Source organism: Bos taurus, chromosome 19 (genome assembly GCF_002263795.3).
Source record: "Bos taurus isolate L1 Dominette 01449 registration number 42190680 breed Hereford chromosome 19, ARS-UCD2.0, whole genome shotgun sequence".
In the NCBI taxonomy this organism is placed as follows: domain Eukaryota; kingdom Metazoa; phylum Chordata; class Mammalia; order Artiodactyla; family Bovidae; genus Bos; species Bos taurus.
In genome coordinates, this window is record NC_037346.1 from 40,169,247 (window position 1) to 40,189,169 (window position 19,923).

The 19,923-nt window shown below is 41.1% G+C and overlaps 1 protein-coding gene across 4 annotated transcripts in view; it reads right to left on the reverse strand.

Annotated features, from left to right (window-relative positions):
• IKZF3 (IKAROS family zinc finger 3) overlaps positions 1 to 19,923 on the reverse strand; it is a 90,325-nt gene that overhangs the window by 45,461 nt on the left and 24,941 nt on the right. The gene's annotated exons all lie outside the window — the stretch shown is intronic.

The following is a 19,923-nucleotide window of genomic DNA, read 5'->3' on the forward strand; positions in this document are numbered from 1 at the left end:
CAATGACAGCAGCCTAGTAGGGGAGATCAGTTCCAGGAAAGAGAACATGATGAAGATGAAGACATAGAAACCGATTCTCTTAAAATTATCCACATCCATGTAACCCTTGGAATGTCTCCCTATATCCTGGTTTGGGGAACACTGCTGAAAAAGACCTCAAGGCCAAAATGTACTCACATGCTCTTCTTCACTTAATCAACTGACAATTATTTAGTGAGCACTGGCAAGGCAATGGCACCCCACTCCAGTACTCTTGCCTGGAAAATCCCATGGATGGAGGAGCCTGGTGGGCTGCAGTCCATGGGGTCGCTGGGAGTCGGACACGACTGAGCTACTTCACTTTCACGCATTGGAGAAGGAAATGGCAACCCACTCCAGTGTTCTTGCCTGGAGAATCCCAGGGACAGGGGAGCCTGGTGGGCTGCCGTCTCTGGGGTCGCACAGAATCGGACACGACTAAAGCGACTTAGCAGCAGCAGCAGGGGACAGTGCAGATGATGAATGGATAAATGAATAGTTGGATGGAAAGGCAAAAAGAAAAATGGATAAATATTGACCATTTACTGTCAATAAATATTGATCACTTGGCATAAAAGGAGAAAGAGACTAAAAAGACTGTCCTTGACATGTCATCAACCCTTTGAGGTCAATGAAGTACAGTAAGATCCCGCCACAATGCATCAATTTGAATATTACAGGACTAGTGATTGCCTGCAGCTGTCCACTCTTCCTTTTTCTGACAGGAGCAAGCTAAAATTCTTATGTTATGAGATTAGGTAGGGAAGCAACTGCTTCATGATTACTTGAGACTTTTAAAGTTTAATATATGGCCAGTAGTGTCTAGTCTAAACTTCACTGTTGTTGCTTTGTGCTTTTTGTAATATTAATACTATCTACCAAAAAATCTATTATTTCATTAACTCGGTAAAAATGTGACCCCCATATCTTAAAGACAAAATTTCTGGATCCTGCCTACTATGCTGTGGAGATATTTCACATACTCTTCTCCAACACTATTCGCCTTTGTGCAAATTACAAAAAAAAAAAAGCCCCTTTGACAAGTTATGAAAAGTGATGACCTAGTGAGCCAGCACAGGGTTTCATGCGGTCCTTAGTCCAGTGGTGTGCTGGGAAATGCTTAAAAACCCACTCAGGGCGGGCCAGAGCTTCTTCATAGCATTTGCTGATGTCAGTGGTATAAATATCATAGCCTATTTCAAGCCATCAACATGAAGTCAGCGGCTCACTGAAAAACTTAACAAGCGGTTATGAGCTGCCTCTGGCACATCACTGGGACTCCTCTTACCCCTCAGCAGGGTGCATTCATGTGGTTACCACAATGTACCAGGGCACAGAATGGCCCGGTCACCACGCCTGGTGCCAAACTCAGTTTGAGCAGCTGAACTCCCTTGGCAAGAGCAGATGCTGGGCGAGTTACTGGGCACAAATGGGTGTTTCATGCATACTGCTAACCAACTGAACTGGAATCTACATTTCATTTCACTCCTCTTGCCTCCACTCCAAGGAGGCGCCAGTATTATTGTTCCACAGTTAAAGGGAAGTCAAAGGAGGGGGAAGAGTCTTGGAGAATCCACTAAAGACAGTGGGCAGACTATTTTTCTGTCCATTATTACAACTGTACATTTCTGTGAATGACAAATATCTTCCTATAATTTCCTTTTGGTTCACTGTGCCACAGAGGTTGGTGAGGAAAAAAAAAAAAAAAGAATCCTGGGGTGTTTTTTGTTTTAAAAAAAGTCAGGGAGGGGTGTCTGGGTTTTATCACCAACAGAACTTACCCGTTTGACACAGTACGAGCCGTGAAGCCTCTCTGCCCATTGTGAGCACTTACAGAAATCCCCTGTGAGTGAACTTCTGCAGCAAAGCACTGCTGATTTTGTAAGATAACCCCTGCATCCCATGAGCAGCAGGTCTTGATCTGGGCTTGAGAGATGTAATATTTTGATAAAAAACGGCACTTCCTTTTGAAGCATGTACTTGCGTGTGCTGAGCAGTACCGCTGGAACCTCAGTGAGCGCCTAGGCGAGACTGACTCGGTCTCTCCCAGCTCCCTCCAGCCATAGACCCCTCCTTCACACATCTAAATGTAGCAGTAATTAGCATCCATAGGCCACAAATGTGGCTTGTCTTTTTTTTTCCCTCTTTCAGAAGCATCAAAATAGTTTGTATTTCTCATGAGTGCGAAAAAGTTGTACATCTCAAAAGATATTGAGACTCTGACATGGAAAACTACTGAGGACGGGAGCTCTAGCTCCTAAGGGGAGGAGAATGATTTGTTTTCAGCAAACTTTCTAACTTAAGTTCTTATCTTTGACCTAAGCATAGCATCACCACAGAGAAAATTTAAGGCCTTTCAAAAAATGATCAGATTCAAGTTTTCTCATGGAATCAGTCACGATCCTAACTCTTACATAAAGGAATAATTAAATAAATACACTACTTGATCATTGCTGCTGCTGCTAAGTCGCATCAGTCGTGTCCGACTCTGTGCGAGCCCAGAGACGGCAGCCCACAGGCTCCCCAGTCTCTGGGATTCTCCAGGCAAGAACACTGGAGTGGACTGCCATATCATTACTGTATAATTATTTAAAAAGAAATCTATTTCACAACGAGAACCAGGTATACCCAATATTTGGTCCTAAAGACTCTGAAGATGAAGAGTGTACCCCCAAAGTTCATGTCTGTCAGAAATTTCAGAACGTGACTTTATTAGAAACTGGGTCATTATAGGTGTAATTAGTTAAGAGGAGGTCACACTGGATGGGCCTTTAACCCAATGACTAGTGTTCTTGTAAGTAGAAGGGAAGACACACACCAATACACTCAGAGACGGCCCTGCGATGATTAAATTGGAGTTGTGCTGGTACAAGCCAAGCAACACCCAGGATTGCTGGGAGTCACCAGAAGCTAGAAAGAGGCAAGGAAGGATTCTTTTCTAGAGCCTTTTAGAGGGACCATGGTGGTGCTAACACTTTCATTTGGAACGTCTAGCTTCCAGAACTATTAGAGAGTAAATTTCTGCTGTTTAAGCCACCCGGTTTGTGGTAATTTGTTATAGAAGCCCTAGGAAACTAATACGAAGGGTAAATGTGCCACTTAAGCAGAGTAAACAGCCGAAGCTGATGGATATTGAGATACACTGTGTACTTTTTGCCCAGTAGCAGCTCAAGAACAAACTGCTAGCCTAAGTAGAAAGAGATGGTGGTTGTTAGGGGAATGCTGAAAAATGGAGGCCAGTAGTATATTAAATGCAGGGTACTGGTAGCCAAATTTATATTCCCTAATTATTCAAAGAAGAAAAGCAATGCCATCCACATATTCAAAAACTCAAAACATACAGATGATGGAATTTTCCCTTCACTATTCTAAGTGGGAAATGGCAAGGGATAGGGATTCAATTTCAGAGGAAGAAGGACTGAAACAAAAAGCTATGAGGTTCTATGTCAGACATTCTTCCTTTAACTGTATTTCTTTTTCACAGGGCCCTGCTGGGATGACATCCCACCATTTGATGTGTCGTCTCTACCTAGTTATATCCTAGGTACACCACCATTAAAACACATTTTACCTCTAACCCTGATCTCCAGAGGCTTTATTTTATTCTTCTGTGATCACAGGCCAGATACAAACAATAAGAATATTTTCTCTTGTGATATATTATGATTGCTTTAATTTCTACTTTTGACATTATAATATCTCAATGACATTGTCAATCCAATAGGAAAGTCCCAATATCCTCTGTATTCAGTGAAGTTCCTATGATACTCCCAGCAATCATCCGGTGCTAAACAAAAATAAAGACCTGGGGAACCCTTGGTTATTTCTTACTGCTCAAGATCAGTTTGACTTAGGGGAGTTCAAGGGGAGAATGGATACATGTATATGTATAGCTGAGTCCCCTCACTGTTCACCTGAAACTATCACAACCATTATTTGTTAATCAGCTATACCCCAAAGTAAAAAAAAAAAAAATCAGTCTGACAACAGTTGGAGTTGGTCACCACTAAGAAGAGAAAAAATTGTTCACAGGAGTCAATGACTAGGCTGGAAAACTCTCAATCTTTTCAAAAATCCAGGTGGATTATATTACTTCCTGCTGCTGCTGCTGCTGCTAAGTCGCTTCAGTCGTGTCCGACTCTGTGCGACTGCATAGACAGCAGCCCACCAGGCTCCCTCATCCCTGGGATTCTCCAGGCAAGAACACTGGAGTAGGTTGCCATTTCCTTCTCCAATGCATCAAAGTGAAATGTGAAAGTGAAGTTGCTCAATCGCATCCAACTCTCAGTGACCCCATGGACTGCAGCCTTCCAGGCTCCTCCGTCCATGGGATTTTCCAGGCAAGAGTACTGGAGTGGGGTGCCATTGCCTTCTCCGATATCACTTCCTAGATGAGTATTTTTGAAAAGATGTAAATGTGGGCCACGAGGGTTGTTTTTTTCCTCAAAAAGTTTATAATGTAATGGGGTGAAAATTTGTCATGCACAAACAAATCCAGATAGAGTACAATAAGGCTTAAATAAATAGTAATTAAACACACACCCAAACGTCAACTCTAAGACCATACTTGAGGAGGCAGGGCTTGGCACAGTACAAGAAGGCCTCATGGAGGAAATAAACTTGAATTGATTTAAATATCTCTAGTGCTTCAGTCTACTAGATTTACATTTTCAGGAAGAAAGGAGGAACCAACTGAGTGCTAGACACAACACTGAATCCACAAATGGTTTTATTTGTGACCAACTGGCTTATATAAACTGTAGTGGCATAAAGCTATACCCACAGTACATGTGCGTGATAAACAGAGCTGTTAGTGATGTATATTTTTCAAATTCAAAAAATAATCCCGTTAGACCCCAACTGATGCCTTTTTGGTATGGTTACATGAACCCTGTTCCTTTCAAGAACAATAGCTTTCTTAAGCTATCACACAATACATGCATACTCTAGGCCAAGAGTCAAGAAACTATGGCCTGCAGGCCAAATCTGACCCACTCAGTGCCTGACTTTATAAGTAAAGTTCTTGAAGGCCATGCACATTCAATTCTGCACCTGCTACAGTTGCTTTACATTACAACAGCAGAGTTGAGAAGCTGCAAAACTGTGTTGCCCACAAAGTCTGAGATATTTACTACCTGGCCCTTTACAGAAAAAAAAATTGCCTAGGGAAACAAGTATGGGAAACAAGTAAACATAAGTTAAATGTTTACACCTTTTAAAAGTTTTTTTTCCCAAATATTTTATTTTGTTTCTCAAACAACAATACTAGTTGGGTAAAGCCTTTTCCCTCTAAAAATTTAGTCGGTCTTTCCACAAGAGAAAAATAAAGTAAGTGTTTCTAATTTTTCTATAAAATAATTTTCTAAGAGTTGGAAAATTAGAAAGAGGCACATGACACATTTAAATATGTACATTAAACATGATTACAATTATTCTGAATTTAAAACATTCCAAGATTGGTCTGGTCTCAGTGTCTAAAACTTTTCGGAGGACATTAAAATACACTTCCACAAACTTAAATAAATTAAGATCCTCTAAAGCATACTTTTAAAATAATCATTATTACCATGCGGGATCTTAGTTCCTTGATTGAACCCATGCTTCCTGCAATGGAAGTCTGGAGTCTTAACTACTGGGCCATCAGGGAGGTACTCCTAATTCCCTTTAAAAATATAATCCTAACTCTAGTCTTAATGTTTCTCGACGCTAAATATGGGGCTTCCCTGGTTGCTCAGACAGTAAAGAATCTGCCTGTGATATGGGACACCTGGGTTCAATCCCTGGGTCAGGAAGATCCCCTGGAGGAGGGCGTATTCAACCCATGGTGAATATGGCAGAAGTGCCTTAATATACCGATATATTAAGATTCATTACTATATATCTTTTCTCAGGCAATGTTACTTTTCAATTCTGTTATTTCATATTTTAGCATGTATAATTTGTATATACTGATCATATGGTATCTTTTCAAAAAGCAGACACCTGGTAACAATCTTTCCCAAGGTATATGACCCCGATCAAGTGCCGGCATTATGTTACATTACAGTACAGTAGTCTGCTTAATCATGAAATGATGAATTAATCTTTCAATGCTAAAGGTAGCCTATTCACTTCTAAATTGGACTTAACTGTTTCTTCTCTTTCTCAAATTATTCAGAATGATTGATAATATCTTCTAGTCTTTACCAAGAACCACATGACACTCCCAGGCCCCTAACAAGTGAGAAAAATAGACAGATATTCCAGTAATCCACTGACACGTAGCTGGAGATGACAGCAGTTGGAGATGACCCTTAGAAGCACTTCTTGATCAGGGTCATAAAGGTGTTGCATGGACTCCTCGAGAAGTGCTACACCACATGGCTTTTAATAATATTTGTTTTAAATTCCTGTAGTTGAACAGAGTTATTTGGTTTCTTCTTTACATTTCAATATTTAATCTTTTCCCCTCAACTATCTGAAAACATAAAACTCAAAGGCTACTTCTGAACCCAGAGCATATTCTAACATAAATTGTAAATTCCCAGACTGAAAGTAGTATAGGGATAGCCATTTCAACCCTAGACTTCATGGTGTTATCCACCAGACCTCAGAAACCCTAACTTGGAAAAATGCAAGCCAATGACATGGTTATCATTTGCCTTATTCTGAATGTGACTCCATGGTTGTCACCTTCAGAAAGTTGCACAAAGTTGGTAGAACACCATATGCCTTTCCTCAGCACAAATGACCACATCCTGTGCCAGGCAGCAATTTTCAGTCTCTGTGGTTAAGAACTGGTACAAATTAATGTATAGTTAGGCAGAGCTGGAATGTTAGTTGAAGCTGTGATTTGAGTCTCAGAAGTTTTAGATATAGACCTTCATTTCTGGGGCCTTAAGAAGCTAAGACAAAAGAAGATGATTCAGAGAAACAATTTTTGTCTTTTTCTTTTCTTCCTTTAAGGAAAAAGTGTGTGTGTATGCGTGTGTGTATTTTTAACCGAACAAATGTTTACTGCACATCTACTCCCAAGTACTATTCTAGGTACTGCAAATACCTAGAGCAAAAAAGAAAACTCAAGATCCTAGCTCATGAAGGGTGGAAAAAGAGACACAATAAACAAATAAAACTCCAAAACTATCCATTGCAAAGTGCCACGCAGAGAATTAAAATAGGCTACTGTGTTAAAATAACTGGGTTGTCAAGGAAAGTCTCTCTGAAGAAATGTCATTAAGATGAGATCTGAGTGATATTCACAAAGCAGTACTGATAATATTTATCAACATAAATATTAATACAAAATGCTTACAATGCTAACATAAATATAGTGCTCAAAAGTCACAAAAACAGTCTGGAAGTATTTCATATGCTAATACAGACTATATTTGAGTGGTAGATCAGAAGTCGATTTTTCTTTTTTCTATTTCTATGAACTTTCTGAACTGTGGTAAAACACAAAAATACATTTAGTCTTTGTCCCCAATTCCTTACTCAGAGTTCCTAAAACCCTTGAAATTTCCTGAGTGATAGGAGCATCTTTTGCTATTCATAACAAGCTCCTTTCAATCATACCTGAACTTGTGCTACTGAGGTAACTTGGGGTGCAGCCCCCAGATAGCCTCAGGATGGGTTCGTCACCAGAAACACCAAGTGATTAGAGGACTGGAATTTTCAGTGCCACCAACCAACCTCCAGAAAGGGAACTGGAGATTGAGCTCTATAAATACTTTTGAACGGTAAGATTCAGAGAGCATCTGGTGAGGACACCAAACTGCTGAGAAGGTGGTATGCCCAGGGAGGGCATGGAAGCTTTGCACCCCACCCCATCCCCCATCCCATAGCTTGTCCTATGCACCTCTTCCATTTGCTGTTCCTGAGTTGTGTCCTTGATGATAAACCAGTAATAATATGTAAAGTGCTTTCCTAAATTCTGAGTCATTCTAGCAAATTATCAAACCTGGGAGTGGGGGGGGGCGGGCAGAGTTGTGGGAAATCCTAAATCTGTAGTCAAACTGGACAAAAGTGCAGGTAACCTGGGGACCTGGTACTTTCAACTGGTGTTTGAAGTGAGGGTAGTCTTGTAGGACTGAGCCCTTAACCTGTGGGTTCTGTGCTAACTCCAGAAGTTAGTATCAGAATTGAATTGATGTCTGGAGAATCAGTTGTTGGTGTTGGAAAACATCCTAGAATAGGTGTCAGGAGTGGGATTTGCTAGAACAGTCCTTGTTCATAGAACATATAGTTTGGGAAGAAAAAAGGGGAATGAAGAACCTCTGATTCTTGGCCACATGGTCACCCATGTTACAGAGCAGCAGTTATGCTAGGATCAGTTACTATAAAGTAAAATTGCTGCTACTGCTAAGTTGCTTCAGTCATGTCTGACGCTGTGCGACCCCATAGATGGCAGCCCACCAGGCTCCCCTATCCCTGGGATTCTCCAGGCAAGAACACTGGAGTGGGTTGCCATTTCCTTCTCCAATGCATGAAAGTGAAAAGTGAAAGTGAAGTCGCTCAGTCGTGTCCGACTCTAGCAACCCCATGGACTGCAGCCTACCAGGCCCCTCTGTCCATGGGATTTTCTAGGCAAAAGTACTGGAGTGGGGTGCCATTGCCTTCTCCAATGGCAATGGAGAAGTAAAATTACCCAGAGTATTCAGAGATGGGTCCAACTCTTAGGAAGCTGATTCACTGGATATGTGCAGAAATGCAAACTGATAAGAAAAAAGTGAAATGCATAATTCCTTGGTCACTGTTATTGGCAAGAGCTGAAATGAAGAGAGTTCTGGGTCAGACCTTGAGGACTGATCAAGCTCAGATTTCAGTTGGATTCTGCTTCAGATACAAGGCTCAAAGTTTCCCCTAAAAAGAAAAACTATGCAGAAATGGCAGAGAGTACCTCTAAGAAGGTACTTCATGTGGTAGGAAGGCAAAACCAAGAAACTACTGAAACCAGGGGGTAGAATGTGAAAGAGTTGTCTTATTTTGTGAATCAGTACCATCAGTTTCCTGGAGAACTTTTAGTAAAACAGATTGTGAGAGTGACTAATTTAGGGGCACTGTCTTTAGTTCTGAATGCTATAGAGTGGAAGAGCATGTCTGGGTTGATAAAGGACCCACTGCTCACTATGAAACAACTGCAGGTGGTTAAGACCCAGCCAGACACACAGCATGTTTTCCATGAGGAAATGGTCAGCTTGATGGACTGGATAAAAGCCACCATAAGGTCTGCTTACGCTGAGAAAGAGGACCACCCAACTCCCTCTGTAAGTGCCAAGTAGAACAACCCAGATGAAGCAGCTGATATGTTTCATATGTAAGCCAGATGACACTGACTTTATGACAACCAAGATAGTCACTCACTGAATATGCCTATTACCGAGGTCATAGTAAATGCTATTGGTTAAGGGGGTGTTCTGATTGATTTCAAACATATACAGCAGTAAGTGGCAGCTTGCAGCAAGTAGCAGTAAGCAGCAGCTAGAAGCAAGGTCTTAGTTTCCCAGACTGGGAGTCCTAACCACTGGACCACAGGGGTCAGCAGTTAGGGTCTGAGTCCCTAGTCTTTGTCTGCCTAGTCAAGAACAAATTCAGGTGAGGAGGTAGAAGGTGAAGAGTAAAGTAATAAGTTTATTAAAAAGGAAAGTACATGCAGAAAGGCACACAGGTGAACTCAGAGAGAGAATCACACCTTTGGGAAGTTTAAATTCTTTATAAGGGGGCAGTTTTTCAGGTCTTTGTCTTCCCTTAGGCCAATCATCTTTTTTTGTCCCCTCCCACCAGCCCACCAGTTAATTTGTCTCAGGACTCTCCCCTGAGGTGTGCAAACACCCTTAGCCAAGAAGAATCTTGAAGTGAAGGCTTCTTGGAAAAGCAAGACTCATTATGGCTTGGCATTAACCCCTGATTTTTGACCCCAAGGAGCCTTTCTGCGCATGTATAGTGTCTTCGTTGTCCCAAAGTGTGGGGGCGGCAGGGGGGTCTGAGATCCTTTACTCTTTCACCCAAACAGGGTTTTGCCCCTCTTTGTCCTTGCCATGCCTATTATTTTAAGGTTTTTACAAGAGACGAAGACTGGCTATTTACCCTGTTTCTTCTGTTACTTGCATTTTGGAGGGCAAACAGGAGGCTGATTGTAAATGCCTTAACAATTTAAATGCCCACCTATCTCTTGTCTCAGGAAATGCAAACAGGAGGCTAACTGTAAGTATCCAGCCTGAAGCCCACTTCTTCCTGCCCCGTGAAATGCAAACAGGACGCCAGTTGTAAATGTCTAACCTGGAGCCCATGTATCTCCTAACTCATAAGCATGCACATGTTGTATATAGCATGGTAAAGTTACTGCAGCCACAGAAGGAGATGAGAATGAGGCCTGAAAGGAAGAAGTTTATTACATTCATATGATCCATAGAAGGGGTCACCACATAACAAACAGGGCCACAGGGGAAAGCGCCGGTGCCAGTCAGAATGCAGAAAAGAGCAAGGAAAATCCTAGGCTAAGAGCCTTCATTGGACTTTCAGAGAAAAGGCAAGGCAGGCAGGATAAACAGTTAAGGACTGGTTGGTTTGAATAATTACAGCAGGCTTTGTGACAAGTGGTCTCTAGTTGTCTGGTACTTGGCCTTGGATTGATTTCAGGCAAGGGAAATATTAGTTGAGTTCATGAGATTTAGATAAGGAGATAGTAGTTGGGGGGTACAGACTCAGGATTTGGTTGGTTTGTATATGAAAAACATGCTCCTGGCCAAGTCCTTTGCTATCTCTAACAGAAACAGAAGAGATTAAGAAGAGGTGGCAAGAATACACAGAAAAGTTATACAGAAAGTGTCTTAATAACTTGGATAACTACAATGGTGTGATCACTCATCTAGACCCAGACATTTTGGAGTGTGAAGTCAAGTGGGCCTTAGGAACTCCAGCTGAGCTATTTCAAATCCTAAAAGATGATGCTCTTAAAGTGCTACACTCAATATGTCAGCAAATTTGGAAAACTCAGCAGTGGCCACAGGACTGGGAAAGGTCAATTTTCATTCCAGTCCCAAAGAAGAACAATGCTAAAAAGTGTTCAAACTACCATACAGTTGCACTCATTTCATATGCTAGCAAGGTTATTCTCAAAATCCTTCAAGCTAGGCTTCATGAACCAAGAAATTCCAAATGTACAAGCTGGATTTAGAAAAGGCAGAGGAACCAGAGATTAAATTGCCAACGTCTGTTGGATCATAGAAAAAGCAAAAGAATTACAGAAAAACATCTACTTCTGCTTCATTGACTACACTAAAGCCCCTGACAGTGTGGATCACAAAAAACTGTGGAAAATTCTTAAAGAGATGGGAATACCAGACCACCTCACCTGGCTCCTGAGAAACCTGTATGCGAGTCATGAAGCAATAGTCAGAATCAGATATGGGAGAACTGACTGGTTCAAAACTGGGAAAGGAGTATGACAAGGCTGTATATTGTCACCTTGCTTATTTAACTTATATACAGAGTACATAATGTGAAATGCCAGGCTGGATGAAGCACAGGTTGGAATCAAGACTGCTGAGAGAACTATCAACAACCTCAGATATGTAGATGATAGCACTCCAATGGCCAAAAGTGAAGAGGAACTAGAGAGCCTCTCAATGAGGGTGAAAGAGGAGAGCAGAAAAAGTTGGCTTAAAACTCAACATTCAAAAAACTAGGATGAAGGCATCTTGTCCCATCACTTCATGGCAAATAGAAGGGGAAAAAGTGGAAGCAGTGGCAGATTTTATTTTCTTGGGCTCCAAAATCATTGTAGATGGTGATTGCAGCCATGAAATTAAAAGACACTTGCTCCTTGAAAGGAAAGCTATGACAAACCTAGACAGCATACTAGAAAGTAGAGACATCTCTTTGCTGACAAAGATCCACTAATTATTAGAGAAATGCATATCAAAATTACAATGAGGTTCCACTTCACACTGATCAGAATGGCCTTAATGAAAAAGTCTATAAATAATAAATGCTGGGGAGGGTGTGGAGAAAAGAGAACCCTCCAACACTGTTGGTGGGAACGTAAATTGGTGCAGTTACTATGGAAAACAGTAAGGAGGTTCCTCAAAAAACTAAAAATAGAGTTGTCATATAATCCAGCAATCCCACTCCTGGGCATATATCCAGACAAAACTATAGTTCAAAAAGATACGTGTGGCCCAGTGTTCACTGCAGCACTATCTACAACACCCAAGATATTGAAGCAACCTAAATATCCTTCTCCAGGGAATCCTCCCCACCCAGGAATCGAAGGGGAGGCAGATTCTTTACCACTGAATCACCAGCCTCAGACAAAAAACAGAATGAAATAATGCCATTTGAGGTAACATGGATAGACCTAGAGACTGTCATACTAAGTGAAGTAAGTCAGACAGGAAAAGACAAATATCATATGATATCACTTATATGTGGAATCTAACATATGACACAATGAACTTATTTATGAAATGGAAACAGACTCATAGACTTAGAAAACAAACTTATAGGTTACCAAAGGGGAAAGGAGCTGAGGGAGAAATAAATTAGGAATTTGGGATTAGCAGATACAAACTACTATATATAAAATAGATAAACATGCAAAACTGAATACCAGTCCATCTTATCTGTCTCCTGAGAAACCTGTATGTGGGTCAAGAAGCAACAGTTAGAACCCTGTATGGAATAACTGATTGGTTCAAGATTGAGAAAGGAGTTCAACAGGGCTGTCTGCTGTCACCCATTTGTTTAATCTATACGCTGAGCACATCATGAGAAATGCCAAGCTAGATGAGTTAAAAGCTGGAATCAAGATGGGTGGGAGCAACATCAACAACCTCAGATATGCAGATGATACCACTCTAATGGCAGAAAGTGAAGAGGAACTAAAGAGCCTCTTGATGAGGGTGAAAGAGGAGTGTGAAAGAGCCAGCTTAAAACTAAATATTAAGAAAACTAAAATCATGGTATCCAGCCCCATTACTTCATGCAAATAGAGGGGGAAAAGATGGAAGTAGTGACAAATGTCCTCTTCTTAGGCTCTAAAATCACTGAGGATGGTGACTGCAGCCATGAAATCAGAAGACATTAGCTTCTTGACAAAAAGCTATGACAAACCTAGACAGTCATTACTCTGTTGACAAAGGTCCATATTGTCAAGGCTATGGTCTTCCCAGTGGTCATGTACGGTTGTGAGAGCTGGACCATAAGGAAGGTGGAGTACCAGAGAATTGATGCCTTCAAACCGTGGTGCTAGAGAAGACTCCTGAGAGTCCCATGGACAGCAAGATCAAACCAGTTAAGCTTAAGGGAAATCAACCCTGAATACTTATTGGAAGGACTGATGCTGAAGCTGAAACTGCAGTATTTTGGTCATCTGATGCGATTTACAGTGGACTCATTGGGAAAGTCCCTGATGCTGGGAAAGATTCAGGGCAGAAGGAGAAGAGGGCGTCAGAGGATGAGATGGCTGTATGGCATCACCAATGCAATGCACATGAACTTAGGCAGGAGGTGGTGAGGGACAGAGAGGCCTAACGTGCTGCAGTCCATGGAGTTGCAAAGAGTCGGACATGACTGGGCAACTGAACAACATGTACACCTGAATCACTCTGCTGTATACCAGCAACTAACAGAACATTGTAAATCAACTATACTTCAATTAAAAAAAAAAATGAATATAAGGGTTAATGGATTAAGGTGAAAGTTTGGAGGAAAACTGGTATGTCCTAAGTGATTGCAACTCTTTTACCTGGATGTATTATGGGAATGGTTGCTGTGTCTGACCAGGGAACTCTTTTGTAGAACAGGAGGCATGAAAATCTATCCTTCAAGTAATATTAATTGGACATGCTAAATGAGGATGAATAAGATTGCCCAAGTCCACACAGGGTAGAAGAGAAGCTGGAGCACTGGCGTGGACAAACTCTATGCAATAGTTCTATGTGGAGCACAGACTGGGGCTTATGGCAAAAACCTGGGAGTGCTTCCTAGTGACAGCTATGGCGATGACAGAATAGAGAATTTCTACTTGAGGGGAAAGTAGTGGGCTTATATCAGACATTAATTGAAACTTCCCCAATGATTGCAGGACAAACAATAATCTCAGTATCTGAAATACCCATGGTATCTTAGATGGTATCAGAAAAATGTTCTAATGAGGAGGGCAATGCCCAGAAGAGTGCCACAAGAAAATGGAAATGGCTTACACAGGATTATGCTACAAGAGAATGCAAGCTGCAGATATAAGCAGGGAGCCTCTTTTCTATTAGGACTGACTTTGGAACTGTGTAAGGAGCTGCCAGATTCTATCATCACTTGGACAGTGCCCTATAAACTGCTCTCTTTTTTTTTAAAGCTTTTTATTTTTTATTGGAGTATAGCCAATTAACAATGTTGTGATAGGTGGACAGTGAAGGGACTCAGTCATACATATACATGTATCCATTCTCCCCCAAACTCCCCTTCCATCCAACCTGCCCCATAACATTGAGCAGAGTTCCATGTGCTATACAGTAGGTCCCTGTTGGTTATCCATTTTAAATATAGCAGAGTATACATGTCCATCCCAAACTATCCCTTCCCAGCATCCTCTCCCTGCCCCAACCCCAGCAACCATTAATTTATTCTCTATGTCTGTGAGTCTCTTTCCCCTATAAACAGTTCTTGTGTTCAGTCACTCAGTTGTGTCTGACTCTTTGCAGCCCCCGCCAGGCTCTTCTGTTCAAGGAATTTTCCAGGCAAGAATACTGGAGTGGGTTGCCAATATCTACTCCAGGAGATGTTCCAGACCCAGGGACTGAACCCAAGTCTCTTATGTCTCCTGTATCATAAGATTCTTTACCACTGGTACCACTTGGGAAGCCCAAACAGCTCTTAACTGACCAACAAAGGTCTGCTTGATGTATGGATGGCAGTCTAAGGTAAATGGCCAATATCCTATTTGAAAGACCTTCTTCAATCTTCTGATTGAAGAAGGTAAAAACAAATCAGTTTGGTGGGATGAATTACATGCTGCTTTCCTAGCAGTGATGGAAGAATTGAACAATAATGAAAGCCTCTATGTTTTGGTTTTTACCTGACTAATGTGTGATGGTCAATGACCTGGCCATATTGATAGGCAGAAGGCGATAGAAATCTGGCCTATTAAAGGGATGCCCACATGGAGTAGAACCCTGCAGAAATCACTATGGAAACTGGAGAGTACATTAAAGCAGGACAGGTTGACGTTCAACAGAAGAATCTCCTTCCAGACTAGATGATGATCAGTCATCCAGTTTATATACTGGTATACTAGCTTGAGAAGGCAACCTGGGTCCATGAAATGAGTAGACATTTGGGGACCAAAGTAGTGCAGAGGGCTGAATTTGGACATATTCCTTTTGCACTCTTTGAGGCTCAAAATGCCAACAAGAACTGTTCAGTATGCCAACAAGAGAAACAGAGGCTGCAGATGGCTATGGGGGGATTCCTCAGGGGGAAGACCCCACACATAGCTGGTAGGTGGATTACACTGAACCAATGTCAGTAGCCCCAGCAGGGCTACAAATGGGTTTTGACAGACTAGACATTGACTCTCTACTGAGTTTTGCTTACCTGGTGATAGAAGCAGAGTCCAAGTACTATAAAAGAATCGCAATAGAAGATATTGAACACATTTGGATCATCAAATCACATTTTATCAGAGAAAGGAACACACTTTACAGCTCATAATGCCAAATAATGAATAGTCAGAGAGATTCTTCTCGGAATAAGTTTCATAGAAAATTGGAACAAGCATTTGAAATACTCCTTGTTTAAAACAGGGGGAGATGGAGGCATGAGGGTTTGGTTAACGTGTTTTCAACAGTAAAAAAAAAAAAAAGATACAATCTGTTTGTAGGATATATATTAAATTTTAAGTTGACCTTAAAATGCATTCCAATATACATCAGGTGGTCACAGGACCAGGGATGCAACTACAAGTGCCAGAAACAGGCAAGAAATTGTAACTATAGTTTTACACCTTTATGTCAGGATTCCTAAAGGCCTGGCAGGGCAGGTAGTGCCTTCATTCTATTTGGCAAAATCAAGGTTAACACTTGAAAGTAGCTATTGCCCCGTGGTAAAAATAAATAGCCCAGTGGTTATGTAGCTAAGTAATTCTACCCTATATGACTAGAAAGGAACTGAAGGGGAAGCACTTACTACACTAGTATGTTGCCTGAAATCTAGAACAGCACAGTTGCTAAATCTAAAGTTCCTTCCAAATGTGGAAAAGTTTAGGTATAAATAAATGGAGAGAAGGAGGAACAGTAGTTCAGGGTAAAGGAATGAATCAATGGGCTATGCAAATGAAGGAAATCTAATATCATATTACAATCTCAACAGAGGCTCAGAGCAAGGGAATAATACCATCTTTTAGCTCAATTATGGGCTTCCCTGGTGGCTCAGAAAGTAAAGAATCCACCTGCAATGCGGGACAGCAGGGTTCAGCTCCTGGTTTGGGAAGATCCCCTGGAGAAGGTAACTCCAGTATTCTAGCCTGGAGAATTCCATGGACAGAGGAGCCTGGCAGGCTACAGACCATGGGGTCATAAACAGTCGGACGCAACTAAGCAACTTTCACTTTAGCTCAATTACACCAGATGCTTGAAAAGATGAAACCATGTATTGCTGAGACTACTTGTGGCTTTGGAACTTGACAAGATCAAACGGAAGCACACAAATCTGAGTGGTCTCACCCTTGAAGACATTTTCATATGATATGATGATGGACTAGAGTAATTAATGACTGAATGTGACTCTAGTGATGTACCAGTATCTTTTGACTTATATGATGCTTTTGCTATAAGAGATTAGTGGTCAGAGACAAAATATACATTTGGTCTCTGTCCCAGGTTCCTGGTATGAAGTTCCTAGTTCAGTAAGTCACTCAGTCGTGTCTGTCTCTTTGCGACCCCTGGACTGCAGCACACCGGGCCTCCCTGTCCATCACCAACTCCCAGAGTTTACTCAAACTCATGTCCATTGAGTCGGTGATGCCATCCAACCATCTCGTCCTCTGTCATCCCCTTCTCCTCCCGGCTTCAATCTTTCCCAGCATCAGGGTCTTTTCAAATGAGTCAGTTCTTCCCATCAGGTGGCCTAAGTATTGGAATTTCAGCTTCAGCATCAGTCCTTCTAATAAATATTCAGGACTGATTTCCTTTAGGATGGGTTGGTTGGATCTCCTACCTGTCCAAGGGACTCTCAAGAGTCTTCTCCAGCACCACAGTTCAAAAGCATCAATTCTTCGGTGCTCAACTTTCTTTATAGTCCAACTCTCACATCTGTACATGACTACTGGAAAACCATAGCTTTGACTAGATGGACCTTTGTTGGCAAAGTAATGTCTCTGCTTTTTAATAGGCAGTCTAGGTTGGTCATAACTTTTCTTTCAAGGAGCAAGCGTCTTTTAATTTCATGGCTGCAATCACCATCTGTAGTGATTTTGGAGCCCCCGAAAATAAATTCTCTCTCACTGTTTCCATTGTTTCCCCATCTATTTGAAGTTCCTAAAACCCTTGGAATTCCCTGAGTGATAAGAATGTCTTTTGTTATTCATAACAAGCCCCTTTCAATAATACCTGAGTTTATGCTACTGAAGTAACTTAGGTTGCAGCCCCTAAATAGCCTAGGTCACCTGAAACACCAAGTGATTAGAGGACTGGAACTTTCAGCGTCACGCACCAACCTCCAGGAGGGGAACTGGAGATTGAGCTCTATAATACTTTTGAACCGTAAGATTCAAAGAGTGTCTGGTGATGACATCAAGCTGCTGAGAGTGTGGTTGGCCCAGAGAGGGCATGGAAGTTTTGCACTCCCCACCCCACAGCTTGCCCTATGTACCTCTTCCATTTGGCTATTCCTGAGTTGCAATCTTTATGATAAACCAGTAATAGTATGTAAAGGGTTTTCCTAAGTTCTGTGAGTCATTCTAGCAAACGATCAAACCTGAAGGGAGGGTGGTGTGGGAAATCCTAAATTTGTAGTCAAGTTAGACAGAAGGGCAGGTAACCTGGGGACCTGGAACTTTCAACTGAAGTCTGAGTGAGGGCAGTCTTGTGGCTGAGTTCTATGAGTTCTGTAATAATTCTAGAAATTAGCATAAGAATTGAATTGAATTGTTGGATGCCCAGTTGGTATCTAGAGAACTGGTGGAAAACATCCTAAACAAACTTTCTATCATGAATATGTATTACTTTAATAACAGAAAAGAGTAAAATAAACATGTTATTTTAAAAAATGAAATATGAAAAGACAACCAACAGAATGGGAAAAAATATTTGCAAAGTGACCAACAAGAGATTAATCTCCAAAATATACAAATAGCTCATGCAGCTCAATATCAAAAAAGCAATCAATTGAATCAAAATAAGAGCTAAAGATCTAAATAGACATTTCTCCAAAGAAGACATACAGATGACCAAAAAAGCACATGAAGAGATGCTCAACATCACTGATTATTAGAGAAACACAAATCAAAACTACAATAAGGTACCACCTCACACTGGTCAGAATGGCCATCATCAAAAAACTTACAAACAATAAATGCTATAGAGAGTGTGGAAAAAAGGAATACCTCTTATGCTATTGGTGGGAATATAAATTGGTACAGTCACTACGGAAAAGAGTATGAAAGTTCCTCAAAAAAACAAAAAATATAGTTACCATATGATATAGCAATCTCATTCCTGGGCATATACTCAGAGAAAACCATAAATTGTAAAGATACACAAAACCCAATGTTCATTGCAGCACTATTTACAATAGTCAGGACATGGAAGCAAGCTAAATGACCATCACAGATGAATGAATAAAGAAGATATGGTGCATATATACAATGGAATATTACTCAGCCATAAAAAGGAATGAAATAATGCCATTTGCAACAACATGGATGGACCTAGAGATTGTCATACTGAGTGAAATAAGTCAGATACAAAGACAAATATCATATGATATCACTTATTGTAGAATCTTTAAAAATGTTACAAGTGAATTTATTTACAAATCAGAAATAGAGTCACAAACATAGAAAACAAACTTATGGTTACTGAGCGGGAAGGAGGGGAGGGATAAACCGGGAGATTGAGATTTACATATGCATACTACTATATATATAAAATAGATGACTAATAAGAACCTACTGTTAGCACAGGGAACTCTACTAAATACTCTGTAATGACTTATATGGGAAAAGAATCTAAAAGAGTAGATATATATTTATATTTAACTGATTCACTTTTCTGTACAGTAGAAACTAACACTTGGCACCCCACTCCTGTACTCTTGCCTGGAAAATCCCCTGGACGGAGGAGCCTGGTAGGCTGCAGTCTATGGGGTCACTAAGAGTCGGACATGACTGAGCGACTTCACTTTCACTTTTCACTTTCATGCACTGGAGAAGGAAATGGCAACCCACTCCAGTGTTCTTGCCTGGAGAATCCCAGGGACGGGAGAGCCTGGTGGGCTGCTGTCTGTGGGGTAGCACAGAGTCGGACACGACTGCAGTGACTTAGCAGCAGTAGCAGCAGAAACTAACACAGCATTGTAAATTAACTATACCCCAATAAAAGTTTTTTTTTTTTTTTAATTTATTTTAATTGGAGGCTAATACTTTACAATATTGTGGTGGTTTTTGCCATACATTCACATGAGTCAGCCATGGGTGTATATGTGTTCCCCATCCTGACCCTCCCTCCCACCTCCCTCCCCATCCCATCCCTCAGGGTCATCCCAGTGCACCAGCCCTGAGCACCCTGTCTCATTCATCAAACCTAGACTGGCAATCTATTTCACATATGATAATGTACATGTTTCAATGCTATTCTCTCAAATCATCCCACCTTCGCCTCTCCCACAGAGTCTAAAAGCCTGTTTTTCACATCTGTGTCTCTTTTGCTGTTA